Raw genomic sequence first — 24194 nt, forward strand, 5'->3', positions numbered from 1 at the left:
AACTCATTGAGAGCATTGTGAACCTCATCCCTGGTAGCTTTCAGTTCTGCCCTAACATTGTGAACATCATCCCTGGTCGCTTTCACTTCTGCCCTAATCAATTCTGTTTGGTCATCCATGGCTTTCTCCAACCTAGCTATTGCCTGGATAATTGTTAGCCTGAATTCTCTTTCCGACATATTGTCTATGTTGATAGCCATTAGCTCTGTTGCAGAAGGCCCATCCTCTGTATTTTTCTTCTGTTGGGCATTCCTCCTCCTAGTCATTTTGGTGAGAGATGACTGAACGGATGTAGCTGGATGTATTGACCGTGGTGCTGTCAAGGTGCACCCTGGAATGCTTCTGAGCAATCAGGATTCGCCACCCAAATGAGAGAAAAAAGAAAACAAAAAGAAAAAAAGAGAGAGAGAGACAGGGAAAAAAGGGTAGATAAAAGAGAAGGTTCAGCCCAAATGGGCCCCAAGGTAAGATTTATGAAGTATACAAACAAAAACAGACAAAAAGACTGATAAAAGTATATGACAAAAGAAAAAAATATATATATATAAGCAAATAAAGGAAGAACCTCATCAAAAAGAACCCCAAGTATAAGATTTATATACTATCAGGACAACCACAAAAACACAGAAACACCAGCGGAAGAAAAAGATGGGAGAGTGGTTATAAATTCTCAGTGTGGGCGAGGAAGGTTGTTTTGATTCTTCCTGGATGTATCTTGATATCTTTGTTAAAGGACTCAACTTTCCTAAGATAAAGGGGGATTAAAAATTGGTTTACCTATAGGGGTAGCATTGACTGGGGAAAGGGGATTACCTTGAAGTTTAACTCTATATGAATATTAGAAAATAAAAATAAAAAAGGAATAAACGACTAAACTAAAATTTTAAAAAATTTAAAAAAATAGAAATGCAAAAGAAGAACACAGGTGTATGTATCAAAAAGTTCATGTTAGAAGGTTATTATGGAATTTGATGTACTGGACATCTCACTGTGATGGTAAATAGGTTAAAAAATTATCTAAAAAAAAAAAAAAAAAACCAGGATAGTGGGAACGAGTTAAAAATAAAAGTTGTCCTATGAAGTAGTGGTGGTTGTTCCCTTGTAGTCTTTTTTTTTTTTTTTTCTCTTTCCTGGTTGGTTTTCTACGGGAGGGGCCTGCCACATGGGTTTTCAGTCAATGATGTTCCCTGAGTTAAGTCCTCCCGCCCCCCTCAAGAGGGTGGGCTTTGAGGAAACCGTTTTTTCAGGCTTTTGTTCTCTGGAGGTTTTTATGTTTGTTCACTTTTTTTTCTCTCACCTTGACCACTTTTGATGGTTTTTGTAGGTTTAGAGGAAAGCAAATTGCACCCCGACCTCCCTCTCAGAGAGAAGCCTCAGTCTGGTCCCCTGTGGGTGCTGCAGAGCCCATATAAATTTCCCCCTTGGCCGCTGGCAGAGCAAGTTCTGAGTCGTGGTCCCTGGGGATGCAGGATCTTCTGTTTGTACCCAAAACTATGGCAGCGGCAGCTGTCTGGGCAGCTCCAGACCGCCAGAGAGGTTCCAAGCAGCGATCGCACACTGAGATTTTCCCGCTGGCCCGGGCTGGGAGTGCCTGGTCTTTCTGGGTCTAAGAGCACGGGCTTGTGTGCACCTCTCTCAGGGGAGGGCGAGGGGCGCTTGCGTGTCTCAGGCTCTCTTAGCACAGCTTGGCGTTCTGCCATCTGGCGAGGCTCCCAGCCCCTCACAGGAGCTGGACCCCATGTGTTCTCGGGCGCGCTGGTGGCTCAGGGACTAAGACCTGGTTTCTCCGCCGCACTCTCTCTGGCTCAGCGCCAGGGGAGGCTGTCCTGGGTCTGGAGACTTAAGCCCCTGTCCCTAGCTGCCCGGATTCCCACAATCCCCGCCCCCCCATCCTTTGCTTTTTTTCAGTGCTTTCCACCAGTCTCCAAGCCAATGCCAGTCCCCAGATGCAGGGCACTCTCGTATTAGGGGTATTACTTTCCAATCGGTCATCTCTGGTGGCTCCCTCCCCCTTTTGTTTATCTTCTGATATCAGTCCCACGTTTCCACTCCGCTTTGCCTGCCCACTGGCGTCTTCTGCCCCTGTAGAGATCAAGACGTATATAATTCTGATCTCAGGCTGATTTCATGGGTGATCGGAGTTCTTTGGTAGGTAATCAGCTCACTTTAGGGACAGGTTGAAACGGAGCCCCCTCCTACTTCCCCGCCATCTTGTCTCCCTCCCAGTTCACCCCCCCACTCCAATTTCATCATTGTTTATTTTTTTCATGAACGAAAATCAGAATTTAGGGACACCTGGGTGGCTCAGTCATTAAGTGTCTGCCTTCAGTTCAGGTCATGATCCCGGAGTCCTGGGATTGAGACCACACATTGGGCTCCCTGCTCAGCAGGAAGCCTGCTTCTCCCTCTGCCTCTCCCCCTGCTTGGTATCCCTCTCTCGCTATCTCTCTCTTTCTGTCAAATAAATAAATAAAATCTTCTAAAAAAATCATAATTATCACTGACACATCCAGCTATCCCCCAATAATACACGTTTGTAGAGTTTCCTAATGTAACATTATTAGTAACCTATTAATGTTCCTAGAAATGGGGATGGAGCTGGTGCCTTTACGAATGAATGAATGAAGGAATGAATGAATGTAAAAGTCTTGACAGATGTGAAGCCTTCCTCATGTTTCTGTTTCTCTCCCTTCTTATCTCACTACTCACTTTTCTAGAAAATGCACATGTGCCAAGGTCCTCACAGGGCCAGGAAAACAAAACGTGAAAGGAAACTTAAATATGAAGAAGGGAAGGCTCATGGGAGTCTGAATGCTGTGTGCATGGTGCAGTCACGCTCCGACTTTGGTTCAGGTGACCCTCCAAGAGACGCCCGATGGCCTTTCCCAAGGGAGCTCATAAGCACTGGAACCACCTCCTCACAGCTATGTGGCTGGGCCGGGTGAGACCATCGCTGAACCTCCGTGTCTGAATGATGAGTGTGTACAAAATCCCACCACAGTACCCGGCACCAGAAGAAACTGACCATTGGGATGAATATATATATATATATATATATATATATATATATATATATTTTTTTTTTTAGGAAAGTTTTTATTCCGACTTCAGTTCTGTTATTATGAAATTTAAACAAATTAAGTAATCGGTGGTGTGGTGATCACACACGTGTGAGCATTGAATTCTGGCCATAGCCATGGAGACAGAGTCAATCTGCATCAACTTCGGGACGTCTTTTGGTCAGAAATAATCCTGGACATTTATTTTCAAGCCAAAGTTGCCTAAATAAATAAATTTTAACTGAGTCAAACTCCTTTCTCTGTCCCTTTTCAATTTCTCAGAATCTCTGTTCCCAGGAACTGTTCCTCTCCCAGACCCCAAACCCCAGCTCCCGCTGTGTCTTGTCGACCTTGCTCTCCTGGTCATCTCCTCTCTTACCTCTCTTACCTCTCCCTTCTTCACTGATACACCTGCTGCTTTCTTTGAGAATCCCCTACAGGCAAAGTGAGCTTGACTGTCCTAGAAATTAGGAACAAGTTATGCAGAGAGCCAAATGAGAAAAAGAAAAGCACCCTGCGAAAGAATGGGGTCGACTGTGATGGGAGTCGCTGCAGCTTGAAGACTAATGCCTCCCACTTACTAACTGCCAGCTGTATACAGACAGTATTCTCCAGAAATGGCGCACATGCACACATGAGTTCACTTGAACTCATGAGATCTGGAATAGCTAATATTATTATTATCCCCATTTTTTAAATTTGTAAGATTCGGGTGGGCTTATAGGATCTGCATGCTGGAGTGTGGCACCACCAAGTTCACGATCTCTAAATGTTCCATTGAGATGATGCACACCAAGGCCTGAATCTGTTCAACTTTACTCAGACGTGGTTCTAGAAAAATCAAGTTTTGAACAAAGGATTTGAGCCCTAATTAATGAACTGGTAGGTGAAGTAAACATGTATTCGTAGGAGGGTTGTGGACACTCTCTAAAGCTAGACCAGAGTGTTGTTTGTTCAGGACTGTTGACAGAATGGAGAGGAAGGAAGAGGTACAAGCCTTATTGGGACGATGCATTCTGTCATGAATGGTCCCAAGCATTTCAACACCACCATGATGAACCATCCCATGGAAATAGCTCAGTTCTTTCTTGGACAAAACCAATACCTCATTGCAAACATGTCCAGGCTTTCACTTGGAAGCATAACCAGGGTATTCCTGAGACTGGGCTGCCAAGAACTGTCCTATAGCATACAGGTTTTCCCAAATAATCTAGCAACTGTAATTCCCATTTGGTACTTCAAAATAGTATTGTTGGCCATTTCTGATGACTGAATTCTGAGACTCATTGAGTGGATCAAAACGCTTTGAGTTTAGGAGTAAGCATAACCCATAGTGAACACTGAGAAAGACAGCAGAAAGGTGACAAAGGCCGGGTGTTCTTCCGGCCCAGTCCTTCCTGGTGAGACTGCTGCACACAGACTGAGCACACTGATCTGTGGTCCTCTCTGAACACTGCCCCCCGCCCACATTTTCCTGCCCCATGTCCTGCATGCATTTCCTCTCACATGGCCATTAGACTCCTAAAATGATGTTTGAACTCATTAACCACCAGGGAAATGCAAATAATCCTCGGGAGAGATTGTTACCCAACCACAGAAAGGATTAAACTCCCCAAACAAATAACAAACAAACAAACAAAGGACAAAGATAGGAAAACAATGCCCATTATTGATAAGGCTGTGGAGCCATCATGAGTGTCGCACACTGCTGGAGGACAAGTAACTTATGACAGTGACTTTGAAAACCAATTGATGTTATGTCTAAACTTGCAAATAACTGTACCCCATGAGCCAAAAAGTTCTCTCTTGTGTATAGACCCAATAAAAGTGGAACAAGATGTGTACAAGGAGCATGTCCAAGAATACTCAGAATGGAGTTATTCATAATAGCCAAACCCAAGAACAGTGCAAATGTACATCAGCAGAAGAGTGGATACATTGTTACATGTTCATAGAATATTAAGTAGCAGTAAATTTGAACAAATTAGTTTGCTGCAACAACAGGGAAGAATCTCTAGAATATAATACAAGCAAAAGAAGCCAGGTTCCCAAGTACATTCTGTATGATTTTATTTGTAAAGAGTACAAAAGGTGACAAAATTCCTCCTCTGTGTTAGGATTCAGAATATTGGTTATCTTGGTGAGAACAGGAGCATGGTTTTTGGTAGGGAGCATGAGGAGAGTTTCTGAGATGTGGTTCACGCTCCCTCTCCTGATCTGAGACTCGAGTCCCCAGAAACTTCCACTCCGTGATGAGACATTAGGCTATTTAACAGCTTCTCTCTGTGTGCTTCAAAAGGCATTTTTTTCATAAAAAAAACTTTATTTTTTTAAAAGATTTTATTTATTTATTTGACAGAGGGAGAGATCACAAGTAGGCAGAGAGGCAGGCAGAGAGAGAGGGAGAAGCAGGCTCCCTGCTGAGCAGAGAGCCCAATGTGGTGCTCGATCTCAGGGCCCTGGGATTATCACCTGAGCTGAAGGCAGAGGCTTTAACCCACTGAGCCACCCAGGCGCCCCAAACAACTTTATTTTTTTTAAGAAATGCAGCAAAGGGGCGCCTGCATCGTTAAAGAGTGCTATTTCCCAAGCCCTTAGAAGGGAGCCCTAATGATGGAGAATTTCATTAGCTTGCTCAGAAATGTTCTCAAAAGTGGTACAGGACACAGTGTAGGAGGTACTTGCCAACAGGATGAGTGCAATTGTTTTCTGGAACACCCAAGTGGGAAAAAGCATGATTTGTACTATTAAGGAAAAAATAGGCAACTGTGACTCATGTCACCTGCACACCCAGAGGAAAAACTTGAAGGTCAATAGTGATCTTTGAAAATGAATAGAAATTGTTTCAAGCTACTTTTCTAACAAGAAGAAAAAAAATATTTCTTTTTAAATCAAGGCATTCCCTTAAATTTCACCTAAGCAAATCCTTCAAAGCCCCACCTAACTTAATTTATAAAAAATCACCTCTAAGTTGTATAAGCACACACACACACACACACACACACACACACACCTCACACCTCAAACATGTCAATCAGCTGTCTGTAGAAAGCTACTTATTGAATTTCAGTAAATAAACTAATCTCTCAGTTAAGTCCCCTTTTTTTAATTAGAGAACATAATTTTTAAGTTTAAGCCAAAATGTTGTTTTTCCTACATATTCACTCAGTGGAGATAAAACTATAGACACTTGATCTCGTCCTGTTCTGGGCTCTGTTAATAGAGCACTCTAAGATTGCTAATTTTGTGTATCAGTTAGACTGAGCCACGGACGAGCAGATGCTTGGTTGAACATTGTTCTCAGTATGCCTGTGAGGGTGCTTCTGGGTGAGATGAACATTTGTACCGGTAAACTGAATAAAGCAGAAGGCCCACCCCCATCCCAGCCCCTGCGTGAATGGGCTCACCCAATCCCTTGAAGGCCTGAGTAGAGCCAAAGACTGAGTACGAAAGATTTCCCTCTCTCTGCCTCCCTGGCTCTGAGCGGGACATTGCTCTTCCCTGACTTCACTCCGCTGGGTCTCCAGCTGCCTGACCACAGATGGTCGGGCTTTCAGCCCCCATAACCACGTGAGCCAATTCTTTATAAAATCCTCTGTGCTCTGTTTCTCTAGAGACAACCCCCCCGACACACACACACAGAGTTTTCTCACATTATCATGTTTCTTTCTGGCTGTAGCTCCAAGTCCTCCTAATTCCACTCTCACTGAGATCTACCTGCTCTCTGTTCTAGAGCTGGAGCTGGAAATCCAAGCTACCTTTTCATTACACATTCAAATATCGTGGGATCTCGGGCCCAGCCAGTGAGATCTGGGGCCCAAACTGCCATCCAGCCATGCTCCAGGGCTGTCGTGTGAGCAAAGGGCAGGAAGTGAGCAAGGTGTGATGTCCCAGGGAGGGGAGGGCTCTGGGAGACCCTTTACCTTCTTCCACCACAACCCTCTAACTCCATCTTTGCTGTCATGGTGTCCAAGACTGGCCCCAAAACACCAGAAGTGCTTTAAAACATACAATATCACTAAAATAGTTCTCCTGGAGCTCTAATAAAGAAGACAGATTAGGATACAAAGCACCTCAACTGACTTTATGCCAAACATCTAATTAAACAGAGAAATTACCACACCTGTTTCTCAGCCGCCTCTTGTTAACACAATGGGGACATTTCTCCAGCCATATTTATTTTTCCTTTTAGCCAATCAGCTGCCACAGGAACACCCCAAAATCCCTGCAGGACCCCAGCTTGGTGCTGACGGCCGAAGCAAGACAACCACTGTGGTCTGATGTATTCCCTCTCTCTTGTTATCACCTCAAAGTGTGTATCTCCTCAGATCTGTGGAAAAGAAGACACTGGTCTGAGAACAGGGATTCTGGAGAAGAAAACAGGAGTCTTCTCACAGATACTGCAAGTGCAGCTGTTTTCCATGTCAGTCTTAGGATCAACTTGTGAATTGCTGTAACTCGTAAACCACAAGAGCATTTCATGAGCAAAAGAACTTAGGTTAGGCTTTTCTCTCCATAGCAAGAAGGGGTATGACATAAGACCACAGAAGCTGCCACTGATAGCCTTCTGGGCTGTAAACAGCAAGACGGATAGAATTTCCTTGGGTCCAGGCGAAAAGCTTACAGAACAACTCCCAGTGAGCTCTTTTGTTCCTTTGAGCTCTTAAAACAGCGGGGGAAATTACTTTCCCTGCTGGAGAAATGATGGGCTAACCACAGATGGTCTTCCTATCAAGGTCATCACTGTGATCACTAACAACACATTCTTAATTACTCATTTTCCACCCCAGGGAAAATCGTTCTCTTGTGACTTTGAGATGGATTATACCATCTCAATTCCCTTGGCATCTGAGAGGGCTCAAATATTGCCATTTCTCCCAACAAGGTGTAGTCTCAGCAGCACCCTTTCCCTTCCCCCCTCTACCACGGAGCGAGAACATGAAAAAGGCTGGTAATGACCCAAAGTCCCATTCACTTTCAGATCTTCTCCAATGTATTTTTTTTAAGTTCTCAGACAATTATCCCATAGGTGTGATGTCAAAATCATAAACTGTGATTCTCTGTTCCGTTATGTGTCCCCAAGGCCTCTCAAATCAAAGCAGAACATCTAATCCCGAGCTTCAGGGCAGTTAAGCGATTATAGGAGAATTGGAGAGAGGAAGAAGAGATTCAGAGCATCCCCAAAGAGAACATTTCATGGAGAGAACCAGTGTCTGTAGCCTCCCTCAGTGCTTGAGTGGTCCTGCAGACATTTCCTAGGGAACGTGGAAGTATTATTTCAAGGGGCTGATGCTTTGGTAAGAAGAAAGTTCTAAAGTTCGTGTTTCTCAGGATGCCTCCAGGTAGGAAATGCTACGATGCCGTATGGCAAATAGATGGTTAAAACTCAGGGTGTGATGTGCTACTATCATGCTCTGATTCTGCCTCCAGTTAGAAGATAGGTCTTCTGTTCCGTTCATCCAAGCTTCAAGCCCGGCTGTCAGTGAAAGTACCAACTGTCCTCACAAGGGTCAGGGCACAGCTGCCCTTGGTACTCCTTCAGCCGCATCTCCCCATGTGCCAGAACAACGGCCGACTCCTGTTTTTCTTCAAGAAAACAATGTTTCCAAATGATTCCTTATGGGCAGCCTATCTGAACTGAATAGACTTCTATTACTGCATCAGCTCTCATAACTCTTGTGAGTAACAGACTTGGTTATCAATTCTGTATTTACTACATATCTCCAAATAATCCCCTTCCTTCCTCCCCTTCTCTTATTTTTTCACTTTATTCTTTAAATTTCTGTTTGCATACAATATTATATGCGTTTCAGGTGTACAACGTACTGACTGGATATTTACATACTCTAGGAAGTGGTCCCACAGCTGTCCTAGTTACTACCTGTCACCTGTCATACAAACTTGTCACTATATTATTGACTCTAAAACCTATGTCAAACTTTTCATCCCTGTGACCTATTTATAACTGAAAGACTGTGTCTCCAAATCCCCTTCACCTTTGCTCTGTCTTTTCAGAACAATGTTTTATACTGATATCCTATTTATTGTAAAACTCCCCAGACATTTTATAGAGAACTCTGTATATTATGCAAATGATAAATATTGCTTATCAACATTATAATACCTCAGCTTTTCAGTATCACAGTTCTATAATTTGATAAATATTTAAGCTTTTTTAACATGCCCCTTTTTATGTCAATCAAAATAAATATCTGTATTATCCTCTGAACAATTTCCAAAGCAAGCTGGAGTTTTAGGTGGAGGAAGGCACAATTCCAGAAATATTCCCGTCATTCACTGGAAGAATTCAGTGGGCACGTAATTCAGATTCATCTTATTTCGCAGCAGCTGCTGCTACATTTCTACATGAATATATTTTGTAATCCTTGCTCTTTCCCAAAAGAACAGCATGAATGGCCCTTAACACTTTCCTTCATGTGAGGACCAGGAGCGAACCATGAGCCGGTTGGTCAAAGAAGGTTTGGGGCTGTGGCCTTAGGACTCATCTCAAAGGCATAAGTTGAGATTGTAGGTACACGATTCACCACATTCTTGCATCGGGCTGCGTTCTGTGTGGCTCAGTGGCCTGGAGGGGTCTTGAGCGGACACTAGCCCTCCCTGGAGTATCTCATGCACTAGGTAGCAGCTCACAGAGTTGCAGGTGTCAGCTCCTGATTTCCTGATCAGACATACCCATCACCCATCACCCTGGGTGATAAGCAGTCTCCCCTGCCTCCCAGCTCCATCCCTGGGTGAGCCCCTGGATAAAATGTCCGCCCTTGCAGAGCTTACCAAAACCCCACTCTTTTTCACTGGAATTGACCAATGTGGCCTTAGCTCTGGAATTCCAAAAGTACTCGCCCTCAGATGCCGATCGTGGCACGTGCCCATGGCTGCTGGGCTCCTGCCTGCACGCTGCCTGACCTCCCTCGGTGGCCCTTCCATCTCCTCCAGGGCCTGTGACCCCTCAGGTCTCGACGGCTCTCTCCCTCGTGGTTTTGCTGAACTGTGGCTTTCGATCCAACACCCCACTCAGAGCTCTACTTAATAAATGTTAATTTAACAACATCACAATGCTGAAAAATTTGGCTTGAATGGCTTTGACACAATTTGGGCTAAATAATTTCCTAGAATATAAATTGTCTTTATTAATGTTGTATTTTAAACAAAGAGTCAAGATAGGCAATGAAGACTTTCACAAGGGGAAAAAAAATGCTGCTTTGCCATGGAGTTATCTTGAACTGTGGGCACAAGGAGCCCTTGAGAGAGTCTGACATACCTAGAGTGTGTCCATGGGTGTGAGCTCTGGAGAAGGTGATTTGGAAGGATGACCAAAATCCACGTGCCTTACGACACAGGCGCTTCATTGCCAGGATTGCCCTGCAAAACAATGTTGACAATAAAGCATGAGAGTGCCCCGTGTAGTGGATTTTAAGAGTATAACTCTAGAGAAGAATGCTGGGCAGAAAATGGCAGGTTTGAACAAAATATTGCTTATCCCTCCACACCATACAGCTTTGTACAACAGGCATACATTGTTTTAACCTAAAAAATGATGATGATTTTATGAGTTGTTCTGTTCTCCTACATTATACTTTAATGTGATCTGCTGAGCGTTACTAAAATGTAAATATAAATTATGGGATGGCCGTATGGTAAGAAAAACATAGATGCAGTATGGAGAAACACTTTGAAACCATTCTCCTCCCTAACTTCTGCCCTAAATTCCACAGACTTGGGAATCATGGCCAAACTAGAGCAATGTTTGTTAAAACTTGTTTAGTTCACTGTAAAGTGTTGTTTACAAAAAAACACAAGTGGTTGTTCTATTTTACTGAGAATTCACTCGTTATCCTATAGTTTTTGCAACAGAGTCAAACACTCTGCCTTTGAGCCTGGGGTTAATCCCAGGTGTTCTGTGTTTTCCAAGGCTTAAACACAGTGAAGACACAGGTGAACTCTTGCGGTGACTTGAGAGTTTAAATCCTGGTCCAATGGACTTTCAGGGAATCATGACAACCCTTCATGGGGAGACAAAGTTTTCTTAGTTCCTAAAACATTAGAAATTTCTGATAAGGAACAATCAAAAATAACCGTTTTGGTTTTGGGGTTTTGTTTTTCCCATTACCAGGAAATGGCGCAGGGAGCAGCGGTGGCATCTCTAATGCCGCAGGACCCTGGGCCGAGGAGGAGGGACGGCCCCATCAGCTCCAGGAACTGGGCGCACAGGGGTCTTATCGGAAAAGGATCCCCCCAAGCTGGAAGGTGCGTGCACATGCGCGTGATGCTGGTGCCAGAATTTGACCGTATTCAAAATTCACCTTTTCAGCCCAAGCAGCCCTGGCAATGGCGGGCCTTTACCTCTGTCTCATTACAGAAAACCCTGCTCCTTCCAGAAGTGGCTGCAGCCTTCACAGCCGCTCAGAGATGGAATGGTCCCATGGGGACTTTGAAATAGTCTTGACAACGAGGAATAATCCATTCACACCCCACAGTGCTTTTTCTTCCTTTAAACAAAACAAGGATCATGTCATAACTGCACTTGTGAAAATGAAGGTTTTCAAGAAAATTTTCGCAGAAGAGATTTGTCAACACGCCGTGAGTGACGCCATTGCAACTTGCTCTGCTGATACAGAAATGGTTTTGTATTATGCCTCTTTAAAAACATACCGATTGAATTGGTATGTAATAAGTGACATAAATGATGGATTTTAATTTCCAGAAAGGACTAGAAATAAGTCAAATGTGATTAAAATGAATAACAAAGAGACATTACATTTCAGGTTAAAATTATCGATACAAAACAGACCCCAGTTCTTCGTGAACCGCTCATGTGTTCTCTCTGGTCCTTGTGTACTTGCCCTCCCGCTCGGAAAACAGTAGGGGCATGGCCTTCCTGTGCTCAGAATGCGCATCTGCCCAGGAGAAGTCCCATAAGTGAAGAACATGGGATACAGAGACACACAATGAAGGTGGAGCTTGCTAGTCACAAACATCTTACGTGTTTTATAATCCCACCAGTGAGAAGGCAGGACGCACCTGTGGACATAGGCTTGCCAACACTCCAGATATGGTTGAAACGTCCTGAACATTTAAGTTCAGTCACTTGGCACACAAGTGTTGCAATTTAAAAAAAAAAAATCAAGCTAATATTGATAAAATGAAAACCACAACACCATGAAGATACAAAAGCACTTCATAGACGGGAAAACCTTGGAAGACATTGCACAATATGCATGGGATTCCCCACAGAGGTGCCCTAGGAAAGTAACGGTGTAAGTTATTTTGCGGATAAACAGTTTTCAGGGTCACTAATAGTATCTGCAAGGGCAGACTCTATTTCGATAACCAAAACCAGGATGCAAAAGGGAAGCCTCGCGTGAGGTGAGGTGAGGCCGGCCCACAGCAGGACGGCCTAGAGGGGAGTTGCTCTTCAGGACGCAGCCTTTTGGAAACTGAAACCTGTTTCTTGAAAACTGGCCAGTGCTTAAGGCAGTCAGTCCTTATGGAGAGTCCCAGGACAGCACCTGCTGGAGTCCATCCTATTGGAACCCAGTAAGAGCTCGTGCTCACTGGGCTTTGCTGGGCTAAAGACTGCCCCACTGTCAGGGACACCATTCCCTTCTCCATTGTTACAAGGGATGCTGCTAGCTGCTGTGTGCTGCGCCTGGGTGGGGCTGCTGTACTGGAGCCTATTCGGAGTCATTTCACTGGTAATCCCTGCTCCAAGTCAGGCTGGGGGATCCAGGCGGCCAGCCTTGTTCACTGCTTTAGTCTCAGCAAATAAACATATCGTTAGGCTTCAAAATAAACCTGATATGTTTAGGAATTTGCATCAAAGTATTTTCCTCAAAATGGATTAAAGACCTAAATGTGGGACCCCTGGGTGGCTCAGTAGGTTAAGAGTCTGCCTTCAGCTCAGGTCATGATCCTGGGGTCCTGGGATCAGAGTCCTGCATTGGGCTCTCTGCTCTACTCTCTACTGAGAGAGGCTGGTTCTCTTTCTTCCTCTGCCTGCTGCTCCCCCTGCTTGTGTTCTCTCTCTGTCAAATAAATAAATAAGTAAATAAATAAAATCTTTAAAAAAAAAGACCTCAATGTAAGACTTGAAACCATAAACCTCCCAGAAAAAAAAAAAAAAACCATAGACCATAATTTCTTTAGCATCAACTTTAGTTAACAGTTTTCTTGACATGTGTCTTCAGGCAAAGGGAATGAAAGCAGACATAAACTACTGGGATTACATCAAAATAAAGGCATTCTGCACAGTGAAGGAAGCCATCAACAAATAGAAAAGGCAACCAACTAAATGGGAAAAAGTACTCATAAGTGACATATTTAATAAGGGGATAATACCCAAAATATATAAAGAATGTACATAACACCAAAGAAACAGATAATCTGATTAAAATGGGCAAAGGAGCTGAACAGACATTTTTTTTTAAGAAGACATGTGGATGCTCAAGAGACACATGAAAGATGCTCAACATCACTTCCCATTTGGGAAATACAAATCAAAACCCCAATGAGACCATCACCTCATCACCACCATCACCTCACACCCGTCAGAATGACTAAACTTAAAAAACACAAGAAACGACAAGTGTTGTCAACGATGTGGAGAAATGGGAACTGTTGGTGGGAATGCAAATTGGTGCAGCCACTCGGGAAAACAGTATGGAGTTTCTTTAAAAAGTTAAGTAGAAATACTATAGGATCCAATAATTCTCTTAACGGGTATTTATCCAAAGACAATGAAAACACTAATCCAAAAAGATATGTGTACCCTTATGTTCATTGCAGCATTATTTACAATAGCCGAGATATGGAAGCAGCCCAAGTGCCCATCAATAGATGAATGGGTAAGGAAGGTATAATATATTAAATACGTATATAATGGAATACTACTCAGCCATAAAAAAGGGTGAGATCTTGCCATTTGTAACATGGGTGGACCTAGAGGGTATTATGCTAAGGGAGATAAGTCAGACAAACAAGGACAAATACCATATGAGTTCACTTACAGATGGAATTCAAAAACAAATAAATAAACAAACAAAAACTAGAAGTGGACCCATAAATGCAGAGAACAAACTGATGGTTGCCAGAGGGGAGACAGATGGGAGAATGGGCAAAATGGGCGAGGGGGAGTGGGAGTTACAGGCTTCCAGTTATGGGATGACTAAGTTGCAGGGATGAAAGGAACAGCATAGGGAATATAGTCAATGGCATGGTACCAGGGTTGTATGGTGACAGACAGTAGCTATATTTGTAAACACAACATAAGGCATACACTTATAGAATAACCATGTCATATGCCTGAAACTAATGGTACCCTGGGTGTCAACTCTTCTTCAATGAAAAATACATAAAGGGGGCACCTGGGTGGCTCAGTAGGTTAAGCCTCTGCCTTCCGCTCCGGTCATGATCCCAGAGTCCTGAGATCAAGCCCCACATTGGCCTCTCTGCTCAGCAGGGAGCCTGCTTTCCTCTGTCTCTCCCTCCCGCTCTGCCTACTTATGATCTCTTTCTGTCAAATAAATAAAATCTAAAAAAAAAAAAATACATAAAGCACAATGTTAAAAAATATTTCCCTGCTATAATAACTCTTTACATTTATTGATGTTTGTTTTTCTTTCCTTTATAACTAACTCCAGGGGTGACTGGCTCAGGTTCACTTTCAGAACAAAGCCCAGGATTTGTCGTGTGTAACATAACTAGTTTACTCTCTTAATTAGTTGAAGTGTGTGAAACTTCTGTCTTTATCACCAGTGTAAACATGTTCAATGTGCACATCCCACATATATTTCATACAACAATAATGAACTATGACGTCTCACACTCTAGGACAATCTGTGAGATTATTTGAACTGATAATTCAGTGATGTTGACACTGAGAAACTCCTTGCCTGGAAATCCAGACAAGACACTGGCGACAGCTGATTTATGGTGGTCAGAAACTCACCATGACCCAGGCGGTGTGGAATACAGGTAAACAATACTTGGAAATGCAATTTGATGGAGGATATTAGTTGTCCTCCAATCTCTAACAAGGTGATGGAACTCCATTCTTAGGACCTTGATTAATGAACATCTGTGATCAAACAGCTCATGGCAAGATGTATTGCCCATGACCTGCTGGCCAAGGGCAGCAGGACGAGTCGGTTTCAGTTCTTTGCGGAAAACTCTGCCTCCAATTTACATTGGAGCAACAAGTGTTTCATAAAAGAAAGATATTCTTTATGCATGATCCCTAACAGCCTTCCATTGCAATAAAAATTACACTCTTTCTATATTAGCAGTGCTTTTAAAATTAGAAACCGTCTTTTTTCTTTTCTTTTTTTTTTCCTAATTTGCTCCCTATATCCAGTTTTCTAGCAACCAAAGGTTTTGGAAGATGGACAGTGTAATGCCTGCTGTGGTGTGCGATGGAGATCTGCCCCACACTTCCCAGCCCCACACTGACCAGGCATGGTTTCCTACACTTAGCACTATTGTCAGTTTGGACTGATGGTTTCTTTGGGTTGGGGGCTATCCCATGAAGGGGAGGGTATTAGCAGCATCCTTGGTCTTTGCCAATTAGAAGCCAGTAGCTTTCTCACCCCCATTGTGAGAACCAAAAATGTCTGCAGACTTTCCCCAGTGCCCTTGGTCTGGGGCTGGTCCTCTTCCAACTGAGGAAAACTCTGAGGGCTCCCTTCTGCCCCCAGCCCCAGAGATCCCTGGATGACAGGGGAGGTCTTGGCTGTGAATAGCTCACCATTCAGGGTCTCACTCCTGCCAGTCAGACCTGCCTCCTTCAGTCCCGTACGGGTGTCAATGGCGAGAGCTCACGCTGACTGCTGATCCCCATCTCAGCGTCTGCTTCCCACCGAACCAGCTGTGTAACAGACGCCAGATTTCCTCAGTTCACAGAGACACATTTTTATCACACTTTATCATCAGTGAAATCAGACTGTCCTCAAATCGATGGCATGCTATACGTTAATTGGCTGCATGTTTTCTTTCTTATGGTAAATAAAATAAGCCTTAAAATGAATCCTGTTTTAGTTGATTAAATATAATAGATAAAATTACAATTTGGCATGAGAAAACAATGCATTAGCCTCAGATTATCCAATGCTTTAATCAAAATGCTGGCTGGGGAGTGAGGGTAAAATTAGATATCTGCGCTAGCTATTTTTTAACCCGTAATATTTTGGCATAGCAATGATTTATTATTTTATATAATTTATTTAAAATTATTAATCATGAGAGACGATTATGCATGTGCCCATTCACCCAGACACTATGCATGTGTCCGGGTGTATATATCTAATCTATGTTTGAATAGATTATAAAGTGATAGATTCAAACAAAGCTGCCATATTTTTTTTTAAACTCTGTTCTCTCATTAAGTTACCTTCTTGAAAATATACATGTGAGAGCCAATGTCCTCTCTTCCACATTATAGTTATAGCCTCTAGGTCATGACCTGTCTGCACCCTAACATACTTCACGGCTTGTCTTGTCCCGAGTCAGACCGTGCAGAACTGCAGTTCGAGGCACATGTCCTGAATGCTACCTCTCTCCTCCTTTAGGAACCTTGGCTTCCTTGCAGGCAGTTCAATGTAATCGCCGTCTGCTGGTACGTCATTGTCTGTGATCTGGCACTGGGCTACAGATTCTTTTTTCCTCTTCCAAATCAGTAAAGTACTAATATAATGTGGGTTTTTTCAGCTTTCAAGATTGTGTCTAATTAAAACGGATCTGAATTATTTATGCATTAGTGCTCCATTTACTTTTTCAAGATGTTTAAAATATTTTGAGCTACAGTGAAACTTTCAACATTAAATTCTTCGAAGGCTTTCGGTGGAGCCATATGTTTAAAGTAGCCATCATTCTCAGGAAAGACACATTTTTAAAAAGAGTGTTACATAAAACATGGGCTACTTGATAGAGCATCCGTATTAAATAGTCATGGAAATAGATTTCCAACGTGAGGCTGACACCACAGTTGACTGAGAACAAGCTGTAAAGTCAAATACTCAAAGTCAAACCATAATTTCAATAATTGTATCTTGACAATCACGTGATGGCCTCACCACGTCCTTGTGCATAAAGTAACAGCCCTTTTATAATGTCATTGGTGGCTTACCTTGGATATCGTAAGGCAAGTGATGGGGCAGCCTTAAATTCTCGGGCAGCCCAGGTCTGTCTGGGGTAGGTCTGAAACTTCACCTTCCAAAACCCGCGACACCTGGAGACCCGAGATCTGGGGGATTTTTGCTCACAAGGCAAACAGTGGACTCTAGACCCAGTATCTCAGTTTCTAGCTCAAATAATGACCCAATCAAATGCAATTTAATTATCTTTAGGTCACCCTCAATCCGTGCACATCTCATGATCTGATCAGTTGATTATAAAAAGACGCCACAAGACAGAATGCTTCATCACCTCTTTTTTCAGTCAGCAATTAAGATGCCGTAATTCTTGCCAGGAGCGTAGTGATGGCAGCTCTGAGGCCCCGCCGACCTTCGTAAAATGCCATCCCATCTGCTCTCAGGTCACATCTCACTGCTAGCGACAGCAGCACCAGCTACTTTCGAAACTGTTGTGACTGGTGCTGCCGGTGGCCCTACTTAGCTCTGTGATAATACTAGTTTAATTGAACCGGAGAATGAAATTAGCCCAACTTCCTAAAAAGTTGTTCCAGATACGCTGACAAAGGGAAATCGGAAGTGAGCAAGAAAATGGCATTTAAAAAGCAAGCAGACTTTCGTAAAATAAAATAGTCGGGTTGATTTAATGAGACCATCTTGAAAAAGTGAGTAAAGCAGTCTTGGCTTTTATTACATTTCAATACATGCCTGTTTCATTGAAAAACCGAAACAAAAGCAAAAACTAATCACTATGCTTTTTTTTTTTAATTGTCAAATTCTGTGTTTTCACGAGTTCCACTTACTTTACAAAGGAAAAAAAGGTCTAAGATTTTTTTTTCTGGTGGTTAAGAATTCAAGTTGAACAAATGCATACATTTTTCTTTTCTTGCCTCTTTACAGAAGAGCAGAGGGCATCAGAAACACACAGGGGGCCGTGAAGTCCTTCACTGAAGGGTTTCTGTTACAAAATGCACATGCGCTCACCGAGAAGAAAACAGCAGTGTTTCTTGATGCAACAGACACAGAGGATACGTGTTTGTATTAGGGGTCAGAGATAAATTATGTGATATTTGTTAGTTTAGTTGTTTTGCTTGTGGGTCCATTCTTAACCAGGTACTATAATAAGAGGCTTGAAGGAGGGCTAACTGGCACACAATATGGCAATGCAGAATCCTGCTTCCGCTGTGAATCCGCTTCAAGCAGCTGCTCTGGCAACCTCTGTAGCTGAAAAGTAAAACTAGGGAGTGTAGGCAGGACCGAGCAGACTGAGACAAAAATTATTGTTATATTGGTCTCAGCGTTTCTCGTTTCTTTCACTTTCCCAATTACTGTTATTGTTCTTCTATGGGACTTATGCAAAGCAAATGTGTGCCTATATTTAGAGCCCTCCACATTACAGTGGGCCTTAGATCATGACTTATAAGCTCTGTCAGAAGTAGGATCTCGAATTTCAAGGGTTTGCCTGGCACTCTCCTTGCAAACTACTTCTGGCTTTTGAAGCCTTCCAAAGGGATTCTTAATCCAAATACACTTAGATTATGATGATACAATAAAAGATGAATAAATTTTGGAAGTGTTAAGATAGCTGAGGTTTTTGTTTTGTTTTGTTTTGTTTTGTTTTTTTGTTTGTTTGGGGTTTTTTTTAATCATTTTTTAAATTTATTTTCAGCATAACAGTATTCATTGTTTTTTGTACCACACCCAGTGCTCCATGCAATCCGTGCCCTCTCTAATACCCACCACCTGGTTCCCCCAACCTCCCACCCCCCACCTCTTCAAACCCTTCAGATTGTTTTTCAGAGTCCATAGTCTCTCATTGTTCACCTCCCCTTCCAATTTCCCCCAACTCCCTTCTCCTAACTCCCCATGTCCTCCATGTTATTTGTTATACTCCACAAATAAGTGAAACCATATGATACTTGACTCTCTCTGCTTGACTTATTTCACTCAGCATAACTCTTCCAGTCCGTCCATGTTGCTACAAAAGTTGGGTATTCATCCTTTCTGATAGAGGCATAATACTCCATAGTGTATATGGACCACATCTTCCTTATCCATTCGTCCATTTGTTTTGTTTTTTAATTCGCTAAAAACAAACAAACAGGATAGCACTTTCTTTGAACACATTAGAAGAAAAGACTTGACTGTCCCAAGTCATAATGCAACAGAAAGGTTTTCTGGAGAAGCAAGAAATGTCTGATTAAAATTTGTGAGTGTGGGTTTTTCACAGCAAGTGCACAAGAACAGAAGCCTCCCTTGCATCTGGAGACCAGGATGTCCCTCCAGGGCTCCTTCTCCTGAGGTGCTTTCACGCAAAGGCCACCGCCTACCCAGCAAGGGTTCTCTTCCCAGGTGGGAAGTGATGTCGGCTGCCATCCACGGAAGGGAAAAGTGAGGTGATGCTGTCTTTCTCCTGACCAACACTTTTCTATGGTTGTTGTTGAGGTTAAATCCACATAAGTTTTGGCACCGGATGTATTCACGTGTTTGCATCAGATCAATCCACTAACGTATAAGAAAGAAACATCGAAGAGGACCGTCTCTTTAATAAATGCTGATGGGAAAACCAGACAGCTGCCTGCTAAACAAGGAGAAGACGGGTTAGATGGATGGTGAGGTGACGCACGTACTGGTTATCCTGGCTGGCGGTAAAGGTACTCCCACCTCGCACTTGCGTCCCTCATCACCACACTGTATCCTCAGTACACTATGGTTTTACTTGTCGCTGGTACCTCAGTAAAGCCGGAAGACGAAATCAAATCCCCAGCACTGCCAGACGCATGCTGGCTGAGCAAAATGAAGTAAATATCCCTCGTACTTGGGCAGTATGAAGTAAATGCCAAAGTGAGAAGAAAGAGAAACGCTTTTGCTCCCTATTTAAAGGGAATACATTCAACCACCATGTTTTAAATGGATTTAACATTTTATGATAAAGGATGATTTTTAAATATCAGTTAAAAGATTTGTTTCTGACTCAAAGTCATGAGGAAATGCTCTACTTTAGAATGATTGGTAGAGAAACTGGTGTCTCAGAGATTCCGGTTAGAAAGATTCCCAAAGTCAGGGTCATGGGGAATGTGTAATGAATCACTCATTGAATTGCCTCTGAGTATTAGATGCTGATTCCAGAAATGAGGTACCGTTATCCCTGATTTATAAACGAGGTTGGGGGAGCGTGTTCTTAAGGTCACGGTTAACTTTCCTCCTTCCTTGGCAGAAAAATGTATGCCTAGTGACTGAAATTACAGAGAGGAGCACAGGCATGCTGTCCTCTGGGGCCTGTTGGATGGATAGATGTGCCAAAGTAAATGGAAAAATCCATCTCGAATTTATATGTAATCAGAAAGGATTACTGAAGCCGGTGCTGCTGATGGAGATAAGTGTAGGGAGGACTTTGCTTGCATTCTCACTTGATACTTCAGACGGCACAGTCAGCCCTTCTCTACTGAACACCCTTCTAAGCCACAGAGACAATCATCACGTTTGCCTTCGGCACCATCTACCAAGATTCCACCTGCCTTCACGGATCCTGCTGAGGAGATTAGGAAGCTGAAGAGAGTAAATCAGTCTGATCTGAAGTGTGCATTCCAGAACACATGAGTGCTTTTTCTGGATTTTGAGGGATTCCCAGAACTGTAGGGCAGGAACACAACGGGAAGCCCCTCCTGCCTCATCTCCTACAAACGGATTCTAAATCCCTCTCGGGTTCCACCATTCAGGACTACTTTGTTTGGCTTAATGAAAATTGTAAAGCAGACAAAGGAACAATACCAGTCCACAGGTGGCCAGGCTCCTGCAGGAAGACCTAAGGTGGGAGGGCTCGTCCCTGGAATCTGGCCAAGTCAGACCCAGCTGTGGGTGTGGAGCCCTGTGAGGCACGGCAGCCTTCTTGATCTGCTAAAGAGACGGCCGAGCCTAGCAGATGTCTCGTCACCTTCACAAGGTAGTCTAGCCGTACCCACCAAGTCAAGTCCCCTCCGCTGGGACTGTGCAGTGCGTGTACTCCTGTGTCATCAGACCATTACGGCTCTCTAAAAACTATATTTTATTGCCAAGAAATATCCTCAATTCTTTCTTTTCTGTCTCTTCTTATTTTTAAAAATATTTTTCTCTCATCTTGTTTTAGTCACTAACAAAATCAGTCTTATTTACTCCCTAGATATTTTCAGAAATCCATATTTTGGTGACAAGTATTCTATTTTTGTTCTATTTTCAGCTCTTCCATGTATTTATATCCTCCTCTTATCTGCTTTTATTCCACTTATTTAATTTTCCGATTTCTTCAGTGGAATTTCTGCTTTGGCGTTTTAATAAGTTTTGTTATGGAAGTATATGATGAATTTTTATCAATTCTCTATGGACACACAGAGGATGCATGTCCTCTGTTGAAGGTACTACCTAGTGTATCTTCATGAAATGGGACTTGTTGATTAAATGATTTGTGTCCTCAACATGAATGCTCATTTTCCTCTGATTTAATTAGTGCATTTCTGAAAAGTGTGTGTTATATTTGTATGGCACATAAATGTTGTATGTTATTATTACTATTATTGCTATGATTATGTTATATATTACATAATATATATTGTGAATGTTATAATTACAACATGTCATAGTTGCTTTCTTTCCCTCAAGACCTATTTGCACACCAGGAAGCACTTGCACTCCATGTCACCTCCATGGCTTAGTTCATAATGTTTTGACACATCTTCTTTGTTGGCTATGACTTTTGTTCTTCTGGGTCTCAGTTCTTTAGACCAACTTCTTTCAGCAAATATTAACATTGTATCCTATAATCTTTATCTCTGTCCATTTAATTTCAATGTTACTTTGTCCGTCCATGTGATTCTTATGAAGAGCATCTTACTGAATTGTGCTTTGTGTTTCTAAACCTGATTGGACTGTTACAATTTCAGTAAGCTAATTCAGGATCTGGTGGCCCTGCCAACCACCACGTGCCAAGAGATGGCGAGGGTTTCTCTTGTCTGATTACTTCCACGCCTTTGGAGTATCCGAGATCACTGGGCATCAGCTTCCTCCGTGGCTGCCTGTCCAAAGCTCAACTTGAGCCTCAGGAAGAGGTGGGGCCAGAGTCTCTCCCCTCGTGAACTCCATGGACATGCCCAGCATGTGGTCTGCAGGGCTTTGCAACTCAGACAGAAGGTCAAGGCTTAGGACAGACACTCAGGATACATCGGAATATATGGGACCGTAGAGGTCGCAGTAACACCAATGGGATGTGGAATCGTGGAAGCTTAGCGGCAGAGAAGATTCTAGAAGGTAATGGTCAGTGCTATTAAATGCTGCCTAGATGTCATAAAATGATGGAAAACTATGCTTGGATTAAGCTTCGGGGAGGCCATTCATCATCTCGGGCAGAGCAGGTTCTGTGAAAAGGGAAGAGAGAGCAGATAGAAGTTATCTAAAGTGTGGAGGGCAGGGTAGAACCGGAGATGGAAACCCTCTCAGCCCCAGTATCTCACCCGATTTGATCTCCCATGGCATGAAGTTGGCCATTTTCAGCAGTTTCTGCCCTTTCCCACCACAACCGCCATGGAAGTGGACACCAGGAGGCTCCATGGGGCACCCTTACCTCTCCTCGCCCTGACTCCTTGGAACCACCTCCACCTCGAGACGTCCATTTCAGGTCCCAGCACACGAGGAGAGGTAAAGCCCATCCCATACTGTTATTGGGATCGCAGGGAACCAAACTAGTCAATAGTAAGGGAAGAAGGCTTTATTTATTTTATGCTTTATGTTTTTCAGTGCTGCCCATCAGAGAAGGGGAGAATGTAGTACTGAATTCACCAGAGAAATCTCATAATTTACTATTTCTTAAAAACCCTAATTTTAAAAAAAAAAACTAATTTTAAACATTTTTATTATTTACTTCATGCATATTTAGTGGGTGTTTTTTTTTTTGTTTTTTTTTTTTTTGTTTTTTTACTTTTTTAAATCACCTCCTCACCAGAGAATGATATCTCTGACCTCAGGAAATTTCCTTTAAGTAATTCCTAGCAGTGGTTACTGGTGAATGGCTAATGTCCTCAGAAGCTTGCAGTGTCATGGGGTAAATGTGCTTATTAATTCCCACCCCAGGGGTCCTCATCCAGATGGGGTCTGCTTCCCATCCCACTTCACTATGAAGTCTTGATTTCCATTTGTCTCAAGATCAGAGCTCCGTGCCGAACACTCCAGAGGCTCAAGTCTAATTACTTAAAAAAAATCACCTTGAGAAATGAAATGGGATTCTAAGAATCATTATATGAAAAAACTTAGTATTCATAAAAGTACAGAGATTAGTATGATGTACTTTTTACCCAGAAGGAAAGGAATGTGATTTTATAATATTTGCTTCCATTTTTAAAATTATAGACATAAAATGGTCTGATAAAGTTGAAATCCTCCTTATACCCCTCTGTTTGGAAGATGGGAATATGGTATATAATCCCCTCGTTCGTGGTCTCACACATTTCTATACGTATATACACATCCATCTACAGTATTGGTTTGTAATTCAGTCACGGGTTTCAAAAGAACTCATACTGGGTACAATGTCATGCAGCAGACTTTCTCCCCCAACGTTATCTTTCCAAAATCCACCAGTGCTGATAAATGCAGATCTGTAATAGTCATCTGAGAATCATGTACTGTCCCATCACACGAATGGACCAGATGCTCTTTGTCTGTCCCCTTCTCCTCTCTGGAAGCCTTAGCCTTAGCCGGGAAGGCACACTGTGTGGCTTCCTTCCCGTCACCGTCGTCAAGAGCTGGCCTGTCTCTGCCACCTGGCCAGGCAAGTGTCTCTGCTTTATGGTGAGTACAATAACCCCACAAGGCACTTGCTTTGTTATGTTTTTGTTCAAAATACAGACTATAGGTACGAGGCCTGTCTCAGTTGTGACACTCTTCCGTCCACTTCCTTGTGTGCTTGGTCCTTCCCGTCCAACGAGCAGAACTCCTGGCTGGGATGCAGTTCTTGCTGGCTGGCCTT

The sequence above is a fragment of the Enhydra lutris genome, unplaced genomic scaffold (assembly GCF_002288905.1).
Source record: "Enhydra lutris kenyoni isolate GAN:26980312 unplaced genomic scaffold, ASM228890v2 scaffoldscaffold12, whole genome shotgun sequence".
NCBI lineage: Eukaryota > Metazoa > Chordata > Mammalia > Carnivora > Mustelidae > Enhydra > Enhydra lutris.